Below are 19,606 nucleotides of genomic sequence, written 5' to 3'. Positions count from 1 at the left end.
ATTTAGTCAAAAAGTGTAAAAAAAATAAAGAAGGTAATTTAATGTATTTTTTTTTTATATTTAAATTTAGGCAGTTGACTTTAGTACCAGGATATAATTGATCAAATCCAACCCTGCAGCTAGACACAAACCCTTTGACACTGAATGAATCACTTGCCTCGGGCAGCTCTGAAATAATTATGTTAATTTGATGATCCTTCTAACAGTACAATATTTATGAAGCAGCCACATTGCTCAATTTTAAAGGGTTTACACTCATCTTAAAAATATGCTTTGGAACAAAATAGTGGGATAAGCTTCATTGGGTAAGTCCTCTAATTGGTCTTTAGCACTCACTGAGCGTTTCATATAAACCGTGCAGTTACCGGCCGACCCTCACACCGATCACCTCGAGCCAGCAGCCCCGGCCTGATGCAATCAGATGCACTTTTTAAATCGAATTCCTCAAACATTTCTACCATTGTCCAAATGTTCACCCCCTGTCTGATTCACCTTCATGACTCCCTACTCCTCTCCTAACAGCTTTGTAAACTGCTTAAAGGACCATTACTTCTCCTTACTTCCTCCGTCATAATGGGTTAAATGTACTATAAGCAGTCAAGTCCGGCAATTAAGTTAAAAGGCTGCAAGCTGTGAATCGTGATCTGTACCTCTGTGATAAAATACTTTTTCATTGCTGTCTCCTGTGTTCTATTCATCTCCTATAGTCCAGATAGGAATAGTAGAAACAAACTGTATAAGCTAAACTAAATTCACCTCAGAACGCAAAACTTATATTTATACTCTGCATGGCATATATTGCTCAACAAAAAACTACAGAATTCACATAAAACCATGGTCATAATCATAGTCAGATTATCAACTGACATTATATGATAAGAAGCTCATTATTATTTGTCGTAATTATCATATAAAACCATATATTATGTATTGTTATTCTAACCTCAGCACTTGGCCTTTTCAGGCTGTTATTAGTAATAATATAACCTGGATCACTTTGAGTAAGTAAACTAATTGTGGCATAAAACTCTGAATTTTACTAAAGCTCAGACGATACACAGAGAACCAAACGGCATTGTTATGAACTTGTAGGGGTTAAAAAAAACTATTAAAGTGAGGTTTTAATGTTTAGGCCACCATAATTTTTTTATATTAATGTTAAATTGCCTTTTTTTTCAACCTCACTAATGAGGTTGTACCATGTTATTTCATCCGAGTGCTCACCTCTTAATTCAGTCTATTTATACTGTACTAACACGACAGTCTATTACCATAATGTGGTTCTGTGTATTTCCTTAATTGCATCACAATTTAAACATTTCAATGACTGTAATTATACAGAAGCAGCCGCGTCACTCGGGGCCACTTTTGTCTTATCTTTCCAATCCTTTTGTAATTAAGAGGAAAAAAAAGAGATAAGTTTTGGGGGTAATTTTTAAAAGTTCCTAACAAAGAAAAAAGGGATGAGAAAATCAATAAGCCATTTTAGTCTCTATCTATCAAAGCGGATTCCTTCTTGTCTGTTTTAAAGTGGGGATGTGGCACTTTAATAGGATAGCGCGAGGCTGTTTGAAATGTATGCCAATGATTCCTGTCATTTCATGGCAGCCCGGCCATGGTTCACTGAGCGCCCACTTCTCCCCTGTCAGCTCGACTGGAGACAAGCATTTAGTTGCAAACTTTGAGCAGGTTGCGCAAACCAGAAATGATGTGACTGCTACTTCCAATCCCCATCCTTCTCTTTCATGCTGCAATGCCACCGGCGGTCAAAGAAAGGGGAGAGGAGTGTGAGCTTCTCCTCATTTAACTGGAGAACATGCTGATTTAGTAAAAAACCTTTAAGGTGAACAGACAAGAGGGGGTGGGGAGGGCGAGATGACAAGAAAAGAGAGGATGGGGAGGAGAGAGTGAAAGTGGCGGCGGTAGAAGGAGGTTGGAACTCAGCGCCGGGGAAGTCAAAGGTTATCAGTTGACCTTTTTGCCATGTGCCAAGATCCGAAACATCGGTGAAGCTGTTGTCACTGTAATAATTAAACCAAACACTGGATTTACGTTTGTTTACTCTTGAGGACACGGCTTTCATTTCTCATTCATGGCCAGCGTTATTTGTGAGGTACTGGCATAATGTCCCAGCCACTTATATATTTTTTTTAAACCAATTCCCGTTTTTTTAATACCGGATCAGTAAACCAGTAACAAGTAGTCCTGCTGGCCGGCTGACAGTTTGTGTGCGTCCAGGCCACGGCCCTGCATTTTCTGCCTTGTAGCACACCAAAGTAAAACCGCTTGTCAGGCCGAGGTGTCTGTGAGCTGACAAGATGCCCCAGTGACATTTCAGCTCGAAAGAGCAAGTGTCTTGCAACCGAGTGGTCAAATATCAGAGAATAGGTCAAGCAGGGCGGAGCTGAGTGCTATCCGGAAGGCCGGTCTCTACCAAAACGCCAAACGCCCCCTTGACTTTGACAAGTGGGACTGCCGGGGGGTCAGTGAGGGCAGCAGAGGGGCGTCCGTGCGACGGAACAAAGTGATGTTCTGTTGGGCATGGCCAGACAGTGTGCACCTTATTGGCTTCAAAAGGGAAAAGACATTGACATTGATTAATCTTCTTAACCCTCTTGAACATGAAGAGAGTGGTGGGGAGCTCAGAGAGGGGGGGGGGGAGGGGGGGGGGTTTGGCAGCCCCCACAAGATGGGCCACTCCAGTGGTTTGTACGGAGCATGGCCCCCTGAAATGTACTCTGACATTCATTAGAATATCTTTGACACCTATCATGGGGGAGCCAGGCCAAGGCTCGAGGAGAGGAGCGCTGTCTCCAGTGGTTTCAAGTCACCCCCCCCACCCCCCCCCCAAAGTCGTTCATGTTGCGTCATGTGAGTGGAATCACTCCCAGCTAAACAATGGTGTTTAATCAAGGGAGGACATTAAGACATGTGCTGGCTTCACATTAGCAGGTTGGCTTATTAAAGTGCATTTTACTGTTAATTATAACACTAACACACAAGGAGTCAGATGAGTTGTAAACAGATCCTTTCTGTCCACAATCTTTGGGACAGTCCCCAAATTGTCTTTGCCCAAATTAACCCTGATGAGTTTAAGTGAAACAAAGTTCCTTCCTTCCAAAAAGCCTTTTGCTTATACAGCGATGTGTCATTCCAAATGTCTCTTGTCTGTTATTAGAACATGAAAGCCTCCTCTCTTCAGTTCAGGCCTTTTGTGTTTCTGTGTCTTTCCGCTGTTTCCGTCTGGTTTTTGTAGAATTTTAATGGAAACAGAAAGAGAGAAAGAGAGAGAGAGAGAGAGAGAGATAGAGAAAGAGAGAGAGCATGTGTCAAAGTCTTGACAGCCATCAAGGCAATACGGTGGTGCTGACATAAATATTTAACACTGAGGGGCAACCTACAGCATGTCATGTCACGGCCGTGATTAGGGTGAACGGTGACCCCCTCTCATATAACATGGTTTCATGTTGGGGGGGAGTAGTGGTGGGGGGGGGCATGTGTCAGCGCTTCATAGGCTCCGTATCAGAGGACGGACAACGCTCCCTTTAACCCTCATTTCCATAAAGCCATTCCTTTGGAACCGTGCTCCCCACAGGTCTCGACTCCTCACCTGCTTATTCTCCATCTCCGGGCGGTGCAGAGTTGGTGCCGGGCGGGAGCCGCCTCCCAGGCTCCGACATCAGGCCTGTTGGACGCGTGTTTATGTGTCTGTGTGTTTGTGTCACTCCACTTGACATCAGACCTCTTAAGAGCCCGATGGTGCAGATCCGGGGGAAGCGGAGCTGTTTATCATTCAGCCGACATCATTTGGTTGTTTCCCATCGATTGGTTCAAAAATGTTTTTCCAATGTTATGTCATTGTTTGCCGGCCGTCAAGGGCTGGCCCCCCTGTGAATAATTCCAGCCATAATTGGAAAGAAATCCATACGTGGAACTTCACTTGCGCACAGGATCACAGCACCTTGAAGAAACAATTACAAAGCATAGAGAGGTAATCAATGGCTGAGCCTCACCATGAAATGTCACCGTATGAAACTGATAGGGCCCTGTAGCATTGGCATTTGTTATTGGCCTTTTTCCCAAGTGTGGAGGAAATAATGTACAGTTAAGACAATACAGAAGACAGTGAAGGTTAGAGAATTCCATATTAGCTTAAAACTAATGCTGGTATCAATGAATATGAAAGTAAACCTCACTTGCAGAGTCCAGACCCTCAGGTGATGAATTCGAGGTTCTTTTTTATTCTTTAACCCTCTGGTGTTTTTACAGAGTTTATTTGTCTTCTAATAATCCAATTTAAAGCATCTGAGAAGGTGATGGAAGCGGCTGTAACAGTCTTATGAAATTATCCATTATTTAAACACACCTACAACTTCATAGATAGAGAGAAAGTAATGAGCTGCTTTTTTTGGATTCTTCAATAACAGGCCGCAGCTGCTTAGTGTTATTTAAGGGGTTTATTAGGATCAGGCTTCCCTATTGTAAATAAGCATATTTGCCACATTTAGACTCATTCCCCCTGAAGAAAATTGATAATTAAAAATGAGTTAGTTTCTGTGTATATTTGAACTGAAATATATAAATATATCCATATAAGAATTAATTAACTTTTCAATTATAAAAACAGTTTATATGTGGGATCTCACACCCTTCACACACACTTGTTCGTGTGGTCAAATCTGGCTCTGGTTTGTCTCAACCTCTCTCTGTCCAGTTCCAAATTAATTCTGCAGTGGTTTGTTTGTGTTATCAGACCCAAATCTGATCCAACTACCGGGTGCATAAGTGTGCATGTAAAATGGCTCCTGTAGCCCGGTGTCCAGCCTGCACAGAAGTAGCAGTTTCACGTGGAATTACTTATCAACCCCTCCGACAGCGGATTGGTAAGCGGAGTGGACATGCTTGCATGGTTTGCTCTGATGTGTTTTGGTTCTGTTTCTGTGTGAAAAGAAACTCATCAGCTGATCTGGACCACAGCAAACGTGTCTGTGTGGAAATGAGCACAGAACTGCAAACAAAAAAGTTTACTCTTATCAGGCAAAAGTCATACAGTGTATCAGAACAACAATAACAAAAAAAAAATTGCCACAAAAGTAGGACAGAAGCCCTGGACACAATATAATCTAGCTCCAGCACTTGGGAGTTTACTCCTTTTCCAGTAGGCTGAGCCCATAGCTCTTCCGGTAGATGACATATTACACCAGTCCTGTGGTCATGCCCAGGCTCCATCTCTCCAGTTCTTTGTTCAGTCACAAATCATTCTGTGGGCTCCCTTAAGTGCATCTGTGTTTGTTAAGTGCCCGGACCATAGACCGTGGTGTTAATCCAATTTGCCCTTAACATTTTTTTTCCAGCAGTTGCCATGTGGTCGGGTGGTTAAAGGAGGATAGTGACACATCTGGGAGAAAATGAAATAACTCTCCCAAGGTACAGGAACGAGATGAACTTGAAACAAACAACACGAGAGGGGATGAAGATGGGCTGTGAGTGCCGTTACCTGTCCCTGTAGTCGTTTAGACACACCCGCGCACACACACACACACACACGCACACACACACACACACACAGATCGTCACATTTAGTGAGAGACAAAAGTCTCTGATTAAATTTTAATGGGAAGCCTTTTTAGGCCAGCCCTATTGTCTTTCCCATTAAAGTCTCGGGGATACCGGTATCTCTCTAGTGAATGGTGACAATAGAAGGCCCTCATATACTTTCCTCCCCACCTCTCTAACAGGGAGACGGAAGTGGGATGTTATTATTATTTCATGTCTCAGAAGAGTCCAGTGCTCACTTTAGGGCTTGGTCACAGCGGTGGAGCATCCTGCACGGGGAACGCTCTGAGAGGTGCTCTGAGTGCACATACTATTGTTCACTTCAGGTTGTGTGCCATTTTCTTGCATGCCCCCTGAGCGGAAGAGAAGCGTTGTTATTTCAGCCTTGCCTCGCATGGTAAAACAAGAAAAGCATTTAGTGCTCCAGAGCAGGTCAAAGGTGACCGGCAGAGTAATGGACAAGCACATTGTAGAAGTCCCGCTCACAGGGCTGACCCACAACGAGTGAAACACCATAAAGACTTCATTACTGCAGAAATATGATAACGTTCAGTATATAAGTGTCAGGTAAAATTTTACAAGCTGTAAAATGTTTACAAAGCCCAGAACCTGTGTGGAAGCAGGTGCAACGGCCCTGCAAGAACCAGTGAAGAAACGTTGGTAAGGCCTCTAATTTAAGGTTATATATTTTTTTATAGAATAACTTAAAGCTCCTAAAGCTTGCAGGTCCTATTACCTCTACAAGTTCTAGATTGTAGGCGTTACCAGCTGTGATACAAGGAAAACCAGTCAGTGAATCACTTGTGTCATCTGAGTCCTGAGGCCAGGATCTTACGGAGCAGCCGCATGAATCCAAACTAATGGCCTGACTCTCCCTCCCTACTGCTCAGATGTGTTTCCTCTGATCCTGTGTCATGCGGTCACTTAGAAATTCAAAGACTCGAAAACAAGGCTCCAAAGCACAATACTGTCAATGAAGGTGTACTACGTTTGTGATAATCACATCCAACAAAGGACATTGCTCCCTAAAAGACCGTTTGAAAAATTCCAGGTTGAATGCAATGCAACGCAACCTCTCCTGTCCTCCATCTAATTTGATCAAATGGAAGCCTTCCGTCTTTGTCGTTGCAGTGGACCTGCTCCCAATGCTATACATTTTTCATGGGAATGTTGGCAGAATCAGTAGTAACTGTAGACTGACTCGTTTGTTTCACAGTAAAATAAAAAAAGAAGAGAGCCATGTGGGCCTGAATATTCCTGAACTCGAGTTCCAATAGAGTCCTGCCTTTTCTCCAGATGGCCTTTAGCTCCCAGACGGCTCACAAGTCTGATTGTGTAAAACATGTGGTTGAAACACGCTTGCAGATGTTAGAAAGCAGTTCTACTTTAGCCCTCTGACATTATGTGTCACTATCTCTACAATCCCAATAATAATAAATAAATAAAACAATAAATGTGTTCAGTGAAGACTTACATGCAACTACTTTGAAGTAGTAGTTTAAAGTATTCTTTGTGGCTCTCCTTGGCTTCCACGACTAAATGCTTTTCTTCTAAACTTTACTAATACTGTTGGTTCAATTTCAATATGCACGGATTAGATCAAATTTAATAAAATTGTAACTCTATACGATCAAATTCTTGATTTAGAGAGGGAACACTATTTGGCTTCAGACCATATCTTGACGTCCTCTTTAGACTCCCTTTTTTTTTTACAATGGCCATGCTTCAGAGCATCTGATAAAAATGTCATGATGTTTACATCTGATTACTTGGGAGTCTATGGAAGGCATTCAGTTCATTAGGCCACGCTTGTAATTGAATTCCTGGAATATGTGGACGCTATGAGGGGAAGAAAAGGGCGTGAGGTGTAACTGATGGTGTAAAATGGTTTCAAAGTTCTTTTGCCGTTACACAGCAGAGCAGCCTTCAGGGATCATGAGTTCAAGTAGAGGGCTGCTGGTATTATTATACAGTAAATCCACCCTCTGGTCATGTTTGCAGACATCTTTAGCTTTTTTAAAACATATATATTATTTTATTTGCATGAAAACATGACTCAACTGCAACTGAACACTATACTATAGAAAATGCTTCTCTGGGTTTGTTGGCTACAAAATAAACTGCAACTGTGAAGCTGCACTTATTTCAAATCTGAATGATGAAGTTCTGCACAGGATTTAACCAAAAACCTCAATGTTTCTCATACGCATTGTTACATTGTTTTGTTTTAAGTACATGTTGTTTAGAGTAAACATAGCAGAGATGATCAATTTTAACGAGCTTGTTTCACAATACATTCATAAGTTATCGCCTTACATCAGTAAGCCGTCAGTGCAAATGCTGAATTATAAATTCATGTATGTATTTTTTTGCTACAACCTTTTAGCGGCCGTGGTTTAGGGAGCGGCGATTGTTAGGTGTCTCTGAATCCTGAAGACATCTGAGGGTATAATTAATGAAAAATAGACCTGCTGTGACCTTTGAGCAAAGTGACTGACACAGATAGACAGTTACAATCTTTTAACCTTCATAAATGTCAAGATAAACCTAAACTCTGTGGCTGGGCCGGCTGACACCTGTCCTCCCTCCTCTCTCTGCCCGCACGCCACAGTATGAGTCTCTGTATGTTTACTATCACCATATTGATTTGTTTGTGAAGAGGCTGCGGTGCCCATTAAATATTCACTGCTTGTTTTTTTCCCCTTTTACCATCACTTTATTCTAAAAAGCAATTTGTCTCCTTGACTCTTTATAAGTCATGTTTGGCTTACAAGTTGTAGTAACATGAAGGAAAATCCTTTCCACCATTAATTTTTAAATCTCTATTCTTTTGAATCTCTAAATCCCTTTATCTCCTTTGGCAGTTAGCTCATTTTGTCTGGAGCAGCACTTCAAATAATAATGTGAAAAGAGGCCCCTCACACTTACAGATCTGATAGCTATCACTGTCTCGGCTGTTCGGCTGCACTCGGTGGTAGTTCATAGGAGGGACTATCCCGTCCAGCCTTGTAATTGATTCATAGGATCATGCTATAATTTTTCCACTGTGAAAATATCAAAGACTGAAAGATATCGCAGCCAGAGTCGACTTCATCCCCACTTCTGTCAACCAACACAAAGTTTCCTCACATTGATTTCAGAAAAAAACTTTTCTCTCCTTCTGCCCCTTGTTTGTTGTTTTGTTTCAACAGAGCATTGTTAAAAACAGCGGAAAAAAGTAGCTGAGGCAGATTAAAGCGCTCTTCTTTTTGAGTTTGTTTCTCATTCTTAATTCCGATTTTCCCAGTAGAGCAGAGACTGAAGTCTTTGCTGCCGTCAGAGTGATTAGGTGTGGCTGCGGAGGCCAGATTCCTACCCCCCCGTCTCCGGCAGGTCCTAATTTCATGTGAGTAGCTGAAAGGATGTGTTTGCGTTTATTTGCGCCTTTTATGTCGAAAAACTTCAAAGGCGCCCCTCTCCTCTTCACCTATCACCGATGACAGATAGCGCACCCTGGGAGAGAGAGGGAATCACTATCTTTCCTTATTTATTTGCTCTCCATCTGAAGATGAAATGCACCACACATATCCCGCAACCCCTCCCCAAAAAATGCAAGGGCATGGGACTGATATTAAGAGGGCTGCAGGTGAGGGGCGTCTGTTAATATGTTAATGTAATCCTCCTGTTAGGTGTCTCCAATCCCCTGAAGATGGGCAGTAATCAGTTTGTTCCTGTCTGCTGGCTTTCTGGGAGGGAAAGGCGGCACTAATCAGAAGTGGCGTAGCACTCGCACATGCCAAGCAAAGGGGAGGGGAGTGAGATGACACCTCATGGATTTATTACCTCCCAATCTCCTGAGCTGGGCGAATCCTGCATAAAATGAGCAAAATAAATAAAGCTAACCGCCATGTTAACCAAACATGGCAAATGCGAATCAGGTGAAATTCCAGAATCACGAGACACCTCTTGAGTACTGAATTTTCCTTTGTGCTATAACTGTTTGTACTCATCTGCTTTGCATATGTGGATTATGATCCTTGATTCATTGTTACTGTTTCTTCATCATTTTAACTTGAATGAACGTGAACCTTGGAGCAGAGTGTAATTGATGTGGTGCAGTGAATAGTAATCATGTGTGTAAAGTGTTGTATTCTGGGAAATTAAAGGAAAATGTATCAACACTGGCATTTAAAACTACTAACCAACTTTATCCAATTGGTTAATTTGGTTAATACTTTTCCTAATGTGTGCATTAATGAACTGTTTCCACCATGTTCATTTTGTTACCGCCCGCTTACCTTGTCCGTGCCGTATAACCCCCCCGACCTGCGCTCACTTTACACATTAACAATAGACACCAACACTAATTGGAGGTTATAAATAGGTTATTGTGCTCCTTGAAGCTGACTTTGTGTTTATGAGACGTTATTTAAACACAAAATATATCAAAATTTATAATCGTTCTTTAATCGTAATCAAGGTAAAAGTTTGAAATAATCGTGATATTGATTTGAAGTTGTATCGCCCAGCCCCAAGCTCTTTGTATATTATATATGACAAGAAAACTACATAAACGTAGTGCTGGATGATAAAACAATAATTATTGCGGTATAATACATCTATATAATGCTTAATGCCTTCTTCAAGCACAGTGAAGAGGTTTAACACATAATTGATCTTCCTCACATTTGTATAATGATTTGCTTTTTATCAAGTGCTTATCATTCTCATTAAGTAGAGTTTATAGAGGAAATAGAAATAATAATATGATGTTTATCGTGATAATGTTCAATTTATCTCATAACTTCTGTTCTTTGAGAATTTGCAGCTTCCCCTGTATTGTCCTCTTGCTTCTGTTCAGTTTTCATTACCCAAAGCGATGTAACCCCACACTGTGTAGTTTGCTTGTTAGGCCATGGCCCTAATAAGTTTTGCCATTGAGCCTCACATTAAGGCGTTGACCTTTCGATGTAACTATACTGGCCTTTTCACCCACAGATCTTCACCTCTGACCTCTGTCAATCTCAACGTTCTGAACACAGGTTATGAATTTAGTATTGATTATCTCTTGTCTTGAAGACGGTCAGACATCGAGCCCTTTTCAGTTTGTGCTTGATTGAATGCAAGATTGCATATTCAGTTTCATTTGTGTGACTTGAGGCTCGTGTGCTTGTCAGGCATCAGATTCCTTGATTTATCATTTTTTTAAAATACTGCAATAATTCTAATAATAATAATAATAATAATAATAATAAGTCTTTTCCCTTCATGGTGTTTTTCTTTAGAAAACGTACAGTTATTTACGGTTATTTTTTCAATCATGGGGTGTTTGTTTTTTGTCTTCACCTGTCTGTCTGTTTGTGAATGTGTCCGTCTCACTTTTTCTCTTCTCTGGTAAGACAATGAGCAGTGGAGTCATTTCAGCTGTATATTTTGTGTGTGTGTGTATGTGTGTGTGTATATGTGTGTGCGCACATACATCGCATGGCAGGACACGGTGGTAAAGGTCACCGCGATGAGTTCAGGAATGACAGGAAACAATGAACCTTCCCAGGTCCAGTAAATTAACCCATGTCACGGGCTGCTCATTCTTACTGATCAATACTGAACACTTTGCTTTCAGAAAATGAGGGTCATCCTCCTTGGGCCCCAGCCTCCCACGGGACAGACAGGAACGCTGATAAAACAATCACCATAAAGAGGTTCCAGACTCACAGCTAAAGAGTGAGTGCAAGAGGCTCCTTCACTGTCAGCATGTGTGCTAAGAGCCACTTGCTCTCCTCCAACCCCCCTACCACTGCTCGGCCCGCTCTGACAGGGGAACGGTCGATAAAGTGGATTTGAGATATAAATGTTTCCCAGAGCCCTCTCCATCACTTGCAAACACCTGCAGACCCGGGCACAGTGACACAACAGGGGAGGCTCCACTCCACCGTCTCTGTCACCCCCTCGGAGCAACCTGTTTTGAAAGTTATTCCCAGAATGGAGCCTTCACAGGGCTACGAGTGTGGCTTGTAATCTCTGCTTTGGCGCTTACTTTTATCTCTCACCAAATTTCCTGAAGTAATTGAAGAGCTTAAAAAAAAACTCCTTTGAGAGTCGTGTGCTACGGGAGCCACGGGACTCAGATAAAATGTCTTGAAAAACTGCAAAAAGTATGAGCAGCCTCCCTGTGGCAGCAGCACTTTCATACAGCAATAACCTTCTCTTTATCCATGCCAGTGACTCGAAGAATGGGAATACTGGTTGGTTGAATTGTGAAGTGTCTGGTGTGTTAGTCCAGCAGTCCAGGGAAAAGTGTCCCTCTGGATTCTCATGAGATATGGTGCAGAGTTCATGCTCCACAGAGGATAAACCTGAAGGATTTGGATGATCCCCGATTTTTCATCTAGCACCACCAGAAGGTCAAAGTTCAACACTGGGACTGGATCTACATAAATCCAATGCATTATCCAATGCATTTCTGTCATACCCTTTATATTTGGAGATTACTGACAACATCTGCATTGCAAGATACTTAAAGAACGAGCAGCTCTATTGTGCAAGGATGCAAAGTTTATTATAGGTCAGTTTGTGTCCTATTCAGACAAACATTCGGTGGATGGTTTATAACACACCAGTGTCAGTGAGGCAGCCTGGGCCAATGTAAACAGGAGACTCTATTAAGACTGCAGTAAACAGGGTTGTTAGCCGTTAGGAACAATTACAAGTTGCAGACTAAATGTCAATACAGAAACATTCAAAAGTTAATTTTCATGTTCCCATACCGATGTTAGCATTTTAGCATGACGACTAAAGGAAAGTGTTGAAAGTCTGAAGTCCTGAGCCTGACAGACATTCAAATTCCCACAACGCAGATAAATAAATACATAAACCCTTTTGATTAGGACAATGATAACTTTTCTTGCACTGACCTCAAATAACAATTTACATAATGTCACTGCACTGGTAGTAAGATACAAGAAAATATTGTATGTTTGTGTCCTGGTGTGTAAAGAGAATCACAGACGTCTTTTAGTATGTTTGAATTTTTTACTGCTATCTCGCTTCTTTTTTCAATTTTACTCCTTGGTGTTGACATCACGACAGTATACTTTTGTCATTCCCTCCAGTCTGGTTGCTCTTGTATTGATAGCATTCCCTGCTGCAGTCCACTCTCACAACACACACACACACACAGACACACACACACACTCTCAACCATCAATGGCTCCTGACCTCAGCTTGCGGTCGCTGCTGGCTGCCCAGAGCATATTAAAGGCTTAGATAAAGGGAGCTGGAAACTGGTTGGGGCTGGCCCATCGGCCCGGAGAAAGTGCTTGGAGCAGCAGATGCAGTGGTGGCTCGGGGAGCCCTTTTTCCATTAGGAGTCGTTTCCAGGTCCACCCTCAGCCGGTGACAAAGTGGTCTCAGTGTCTTCATTTTTTGCTGATGCCATGTGAGCCGGAGGGAGGGAGGGACTGTCATCAGTTACCGCTGCCGCCGCCCCTTAATTGCAGCCAACTGTCGATGCGTGCATTTGGACCTTTTTCAAGCCTACATTATTTATCGGGAGAAAAATATTGTATTGATTTTGGATGGCATGGTGAGATATAAGCGATGTTGCTAAAGAGCTGACACGACACTCTATACACTTTTATAACAGTGTCGTAGCCGTCCTGTGGTCACATAGGATTAACATGTTTGAATGTAATGTTGAACATCGAGTCGCTGCATTGCAGGGAATCACAGCGTTAAACCTTCACAGTCTTCACGGTGAAGCTGGTGGCTAAGTCATCTGCTCTTGACCTTTAGTGGAGTGAAAAAAAACTAGCAAAGACGTAATGTTGTTAGTCTGTGGTCACACTCTTCTTTCCATAGGCAGAAGAAACCTGGGAGTGACTTCACTGTGTTTTTAAGTAAAACCACAGATATAAAAATCCCCAGATAACTCAACCAGTTCCCAAAATGTTGCATTAGATTTCCTCAAGCTCCATGAGTACAGTCAAACTTTCGGTCCATTTATACTAATGCCATCTTCGTACTGATTTCAACGTAACACCATCGTGCCAGCAAGACCACAAGCTGTCCTCTCGGTGCTCTAAAGACCCGTGACACCAGGTCGGAATTGGATGATTTTCAGAATATAAAAAAACATGATCTCTTCGAAATGCTGCACGGAAGTCTTTTGTGCGTCTGCATGACAAGTGAAGCGAGCGTGTGTGACAGGGATCAGAGAGTAATGCTTCTGGAGAAGGGAGTCTGCTTGATTTGAGCATGGCTGGTCACAGAATAGCTTATTTCCAAGACAACCTTTTGACTCGGATAACATATCATCTTGCATTTATTTAGTTTTTTATTCCATCTTGCTCTCGGCGGATCAGAATCCTTTGTTTTCACAGATTCCTGCATGAGATTTGCTGAACAAACAATCCGACTAATTGTGTACACACTGTAATGGTCTCTCAACCTTACCACAAACCTGGCTGCCATTTTTATATTTTCTGCACCCCTCAGCTCTGTGCCTTCTTTGTGTGAGTGTGAGCTCTCTTGTTTTTCAGCCGACCGATATGCCGTTACTGTCTAATTCCCTCCAGTTGGGTCACATTATAGAAATGTGTTCAGGATCTCTTTCCAATGCGGTGACCTCATTACCTGTAAAGACTCCGGGTAGATGTGCGAGCCCATTAGAGCTGTTTAGTGGTGTAAGGGCAATGAGGTACAAGGCCTTGTTTTGGCACCAGCTGCGAGCTCCTCAGGATCCCAGGAACCGAACAAACAGCCAGGACGCCGCTCCGCATATCGCAGATCAGCACAATGTTCCTGCATGTGGGGACTGACGCGTATAATCGGACTCTAATCTTTTTTTACATGTTTTAACAAGGCTGACAAGTCACGTAAAATCAAAGGAACCTCAACATAAAATCCAGCATATAATAGTTAGCACAGCGTTGTTGGCGAAAAAAAAGCAATCACATTGTTACCGAAAACACAACTGTTTGCCAGCCTACCACTTTCTTTGGTTTTACAATGGTTTTCAAATGAAACAAGGCCGTCTTTCACAGGCGAGGTTCCGTCGAGGGCTTTGTGAGCCGCTCTCTCTCCCTCCCTTTCCCCTCTTTCAATAAAGACCCTGTGCCTAGCATACCTGCGATGTTTGATTCCATGTAATTGAAACAAGGCGAGAGCGGGTCCTTGCCAGCACATGGCCTCACCATTTAAGGTAATGTTTGCGCTGCTAAAGCGGCTAATGAATCCAAGTCCTGGGAGCTGGCACAGCGACTCCCCTCACCAGGCTCGAAAGCGCCTCGGGATGCTGTCCCCTTCCCTTCCACACAGCTGTGAGAAGTTTAAAAAGCCCGACCCCATAACATGAAACGGTGAGGGCGAATACAACTACAATTAAAAAAGGGGGGGAAATATTACTTTGGCATCCCGAGGTCATTATCCGCAGTTTATTGCCATTTGTACAGTGCTTTTATTTTGCTTTATATGAGCAGGATTGGCCTTTAATTGCAACGCTTGCTTGTTTTTTCCTCACTGTGTTTTTAATTTTCTGAATCCGTGTGCGTCAGGGGGAAAAAGCTTGTGTACCTTTCGATGACCCCATGAGTCCCCCCCCCAACAAAATTATGTGTCCAATCCTTAAACCCAAAAGCTCCTGACAAATAAAGCGGATTCTTCAAAATGTAAAAATCATAACTGGTGCTAATTAAATTGTGGACAGACGAGGGATCATTTCAGACTTTTCTTTGGCGCAGGACACAGTCTGTTTATCCTGCACTTAAGTATCCGGGTAAATTGTAAATTGGTATGCTTAAAATATCTGGATTAGAAATGAGTTTCATTTTCAGATTTATAGGTCAGACCAGAATATTTGACAATTTACTCCTGTGATTTATTTGCATGATTTATGGAGAATAATTGGAAAAATCCGCGCGCTGCTTTAATCTGATTTCATCCAACAGCAGCAGTGCCACATTGCAAATGCTGTTTATTTCTCCCAGCGTTTCTGCTCCTTGCGACCGGGGGTGTAACACAACACAGACTCGCTTCGCACAGGACCTGACCACAGTCAACCAACAGTAAAACAATTACGTCTGTCCTAGAAATTAAGAACACATTTGAGACCACAAGCCACAATCACTACACAGAGGAAATGCTACTTTTCAGCTATGATACCTTTCTTGTGTGGCTCGCTGTATTGAGCCTTCGGAGAAAGGGTCTTAATCCACTAACTCGACCAGAGAGCACCCTAACTGGCCTAATCTAGAGGCTCTCTGGGGCTCTCTCCCAGGTACTGATTGACTGATTGGTGGAGATGGATGCTATCTGGTGTATCGCAGTTCCTTTGGGCATTTAAACAACATTAACGTTGCCGGGTAGGCAAAGAGAGAAAAGAACATTATGAACTATGAATGATGGTCTCCCGACAAATCAACGCACGCCATGACAAATGCACATTTTATGACACTCTCCAGTGCTTCTGTCAGCTGGGATGACGAATGCAGTCGCTGTGTTTGTATGTGGTTGGGCTGATGCATGGATGTTGAGTGAAGTCTCAGCAGCGGCCCTTTTCTGGCATTTTAGGAATTTTCGCAAAATGTAATATGATGGTTCCATAGAGTTTATTTTAACCTAAGTAAACTTAATGTTCTAAAAGCAATAGATTTTGCCTGATTTGAGCAAAAGAGAGTAAAGTTTCTGAAACGTTTATTTCTTTTGTTCATTTCTTCCAGCTTGTGGGAAATTAAAGGGTAACACAACACTTTAAATATACTGCAGAATGATGTCTGACCGATTTGTTCTGACCATTCAAAATGAACTTATGCTTTTGCATGACATGGAAGATAATGTTCGATTTGTGAGTCGGGCTATTATGTGATTTAAAGCTGCACAGAATTAAATAACGTTTTTTTTATTTTGCCATTCATTCAACCGACACATTTTTGTTATTATCCATATGAATGAATTAGTTTGCGTTTAATATTTCACTAATAATAATCATATCTGGTCATGCAAAATTTGCACTGATTATCCAAAAATAAGATGTTTTTGCAGGATGTCACATATGAGCTTGTTTTAAACTTTAACTTTATACTACAAAAACATCCTGAACCTTTTGAATTTGGACATTGAGATCCTTTTGTTTCCAGTTGATTTGTCAAACTTACTCGGATCTTAAGCTAAATCTAAGAGGGGGTGGGATTATGTCTGAGAAATTCCTCCTTCTAAGGTTTGAGTTCCTAGTAAAATATGTCTATATCCTGTGCTCGGATCTCATTAGAAGAGTGTGCACCCAGTGGAGTGTGCGAGCCCTCGCAGAGCTCAAATCTGAGGAGCACCGCTGATGTAATTAGAGACTGGTTCACATAGCACATTATAGTGATCTTCCCTTTGTGAGCCGAGCAGCAAAAACAACTTCATCTGACATTATAATCTAAGTGATTTAGTCCCGATTTTTTTTATTTTTATTAAAACATCACAATACTTCACTGTATTGAAACAACAATTTTGATAATAAAAAGGAACTTGTCTTCGGGTAGTTGAGCGCAGCAATATTAGAGCCTAATTAAATTACCCCCCTCCCCTTTCATCGCTAAATGATAATCGTCATCACAAAGATTCACATGCCCGTTTGCTAATAGATATGTTGAAGTTATTAAAGTAATCAGCAGCAAAGGAAATCCATTCAGAATTGATTGTGGAATATGCTGATTGAGGCATGGTATTATTTGGAGGTTGAGTCCAGTGTGGGAGTGATCATTAAGAGATCCTCCAAATGAATGGGAATTATCCTTATTCTGAAGATAGGGCTTACAGGAGTGAAAGCTTCTCACTGAAACAGAGCTTAATTAAGAGCTGCAATGTTATTATCAAGCAATTGCATTTTCTCCACTGGCAGATTCCTTTCTGAGGGAAGTTACCTGGATACAGTGATAGATAAAGTCTCTTTCAGAGGGTCGGAGCAGGATTTTCAGTTAGAACAAAGGAGCGATCCTATTTCCAAACTTCAAGTCAAATCTGTCCTTCAGATTCCACGTGTTCAAAATGCCCTTTATTTTCTCTTCATGCCACCTTTTCTATCCTGATCCGAGTAAAACAAATCAATACTGATTAGCCCGGTAATATGATTATGTGCATCTGAAATTGATGTTTACTCTTAAACCAGTCAATGCCAGTTAGGTATGGAACCATGCATTTCTTCACATTAAATCACATTAATGCCCAATCAAGCAGAACGAAGGAGAAATTCACTTGGTGACAAACTCACTTTAAATGGAAGGTTGCATTGCCAATTTTCCTTTGAAAGTCAATACCTAGAAATGTTTAGAATAAAGGATTCACTTTAAAAAATATATACATATATAATTGAAACTATATTTTCTTTTAATTGCCTCAATTTACTATCAAAGGTATCCAGCCGTGCACCATCAACATTACTCAGTTTGTCTTCTTGGAAGATTGAAGATTTTACAATTTTTTATTTTAAATTAAAAAGTCCAGTGTGTAAGATTTAGGTGAAAGGGATCTATTGCAGGAAATTTATGTTTTCAGTAGTTTGTTTCATCTAATTGTATGAATTGTTGTTTTCTTTATATATAAATACTTTATATTTACATCAGGAGCAGGTCTTCTCTACAGAGGCCACCATGTTTTTAACAGTTTTCAACCTTTTGAGTTTCTTTCTCTCATGTTTGGAAGAGATGGGTGAGGTGAGGGGCGTTCAGCTGAAACATGCTACTTCAAATTCAGATGTAAATTCTACACACTTTAAGTGTAATTTGGGGAAGCTTTAGCACATAATAATTAAATAAATTAAAAGGGAAGACATGTAAAATAAGTTGAATAAGCTATTCTTGGCGCAAGTTAAATAAAGTGCAGGTTATTTCAACGTAAAAATCATACCATCAAAAATTCTTAAATATTCAGTTTATCACGTTAAAAAAATTCATTCAGAGTAAACACAAAGTTGTTGTCCTTTAATAGTAGAAACAGTAGCATGTCCTTTGCATCTGTGCCTCATTTTCCCTCCTGCGCTGCTCGAGCCCTGCAGAGAGAAAAAGGATGCGATAGCGTTTCAGCCCGAGCTGCTTTGCATTACTGTACCAACAAGCCCAGATGCCTCTTAAAATGCACAGGAAGTCCAGACCAGCAAAATGCTCAGGAAGGGGGGAAAAAAGAAGCAAGTGTAGGCACACAGTCCAGTCTAATGAGATCTGTTATTCTGGCCCATTTTATACCGTCCTAATCACACGCTCAAATAGATTCTGTGAAACCCCATCTCCCTTTGAAGACACTCCCACCACTCATGTGATCTGATTAGTATTTTACATGAGATACCAGCCCGGGCCAATTATGAGCGCTGACCAGAATGTTCCACTCATTTGATGGGGTGGAGACTCAGTGAGGTGGAATCATAATTTAGGGCAGTTAAAGACAGACCTTTGGATCAGTGGCTCCCATAATGCACTGTAAAAAAAGGTGGCCCAATTAGAGGCTGCCCAGGAGCACTTTGAGTCCAACCTGGCTTCGCCTGCTCCAGCAGAATGATTAGTTGCTACAGCCTGTGTAGAGTTTTGTCTTTAAAAGAAGCTTTATACCTTAAAAACTTTATTTTTTAAATTTTTGTGTCTTGTTAAATTCGAGATATTTGATCAAATATTTATAGAAATTTGTTATAAAATATGTTTTTCTTAAAAAACGAATCATCTTAAAATGAATGACTTAAATCTTATATGTTACGGCAGCACATCATACAAGATTAAATATATTATGTTCAGGTGGGATCATTCAACAAAGCTGTCCTTATCAAAATATTCAAAATTATGGGAAAAATATTTGTGTGGTAACAATCTATTTGCTGAATAAGTCAAACAATGCAAATCATCATATCGCAGCAATTTGCTTAAGTTTTGTTGAATTCTCCGTGGAGAGGATTGACAGAGATAGTGGGTCCAGGAGAGGGTGCCATAGATCAGAATCACACAGCACGCTCTGCCTTTTCTTTTGCCTTCTTTTCTCTTAGCCGTGGCGCTGTGTCTGGCAACACACTCACACACACACACACACCTACACACACTTACACACA

The sequence above is a fragment of the Limanda limanda genome, chromosome 2, assembly GCF_963576545.1.
Source record: "Limanda limanda chromosome 2, fLimLim1.1, whole genome shotgun sequence".
Lineage (NCBI taxonomy): Eukaryota > Metazoa > Chordata > Actinopteri > Pleuronectiformes > Pleuronectidae > Limanda > Limanda limanda.
The sequence above is the reverse complement of the archived record's forward strand: the minus strand, read 5'-3'. Positions refer to the sequence as shown.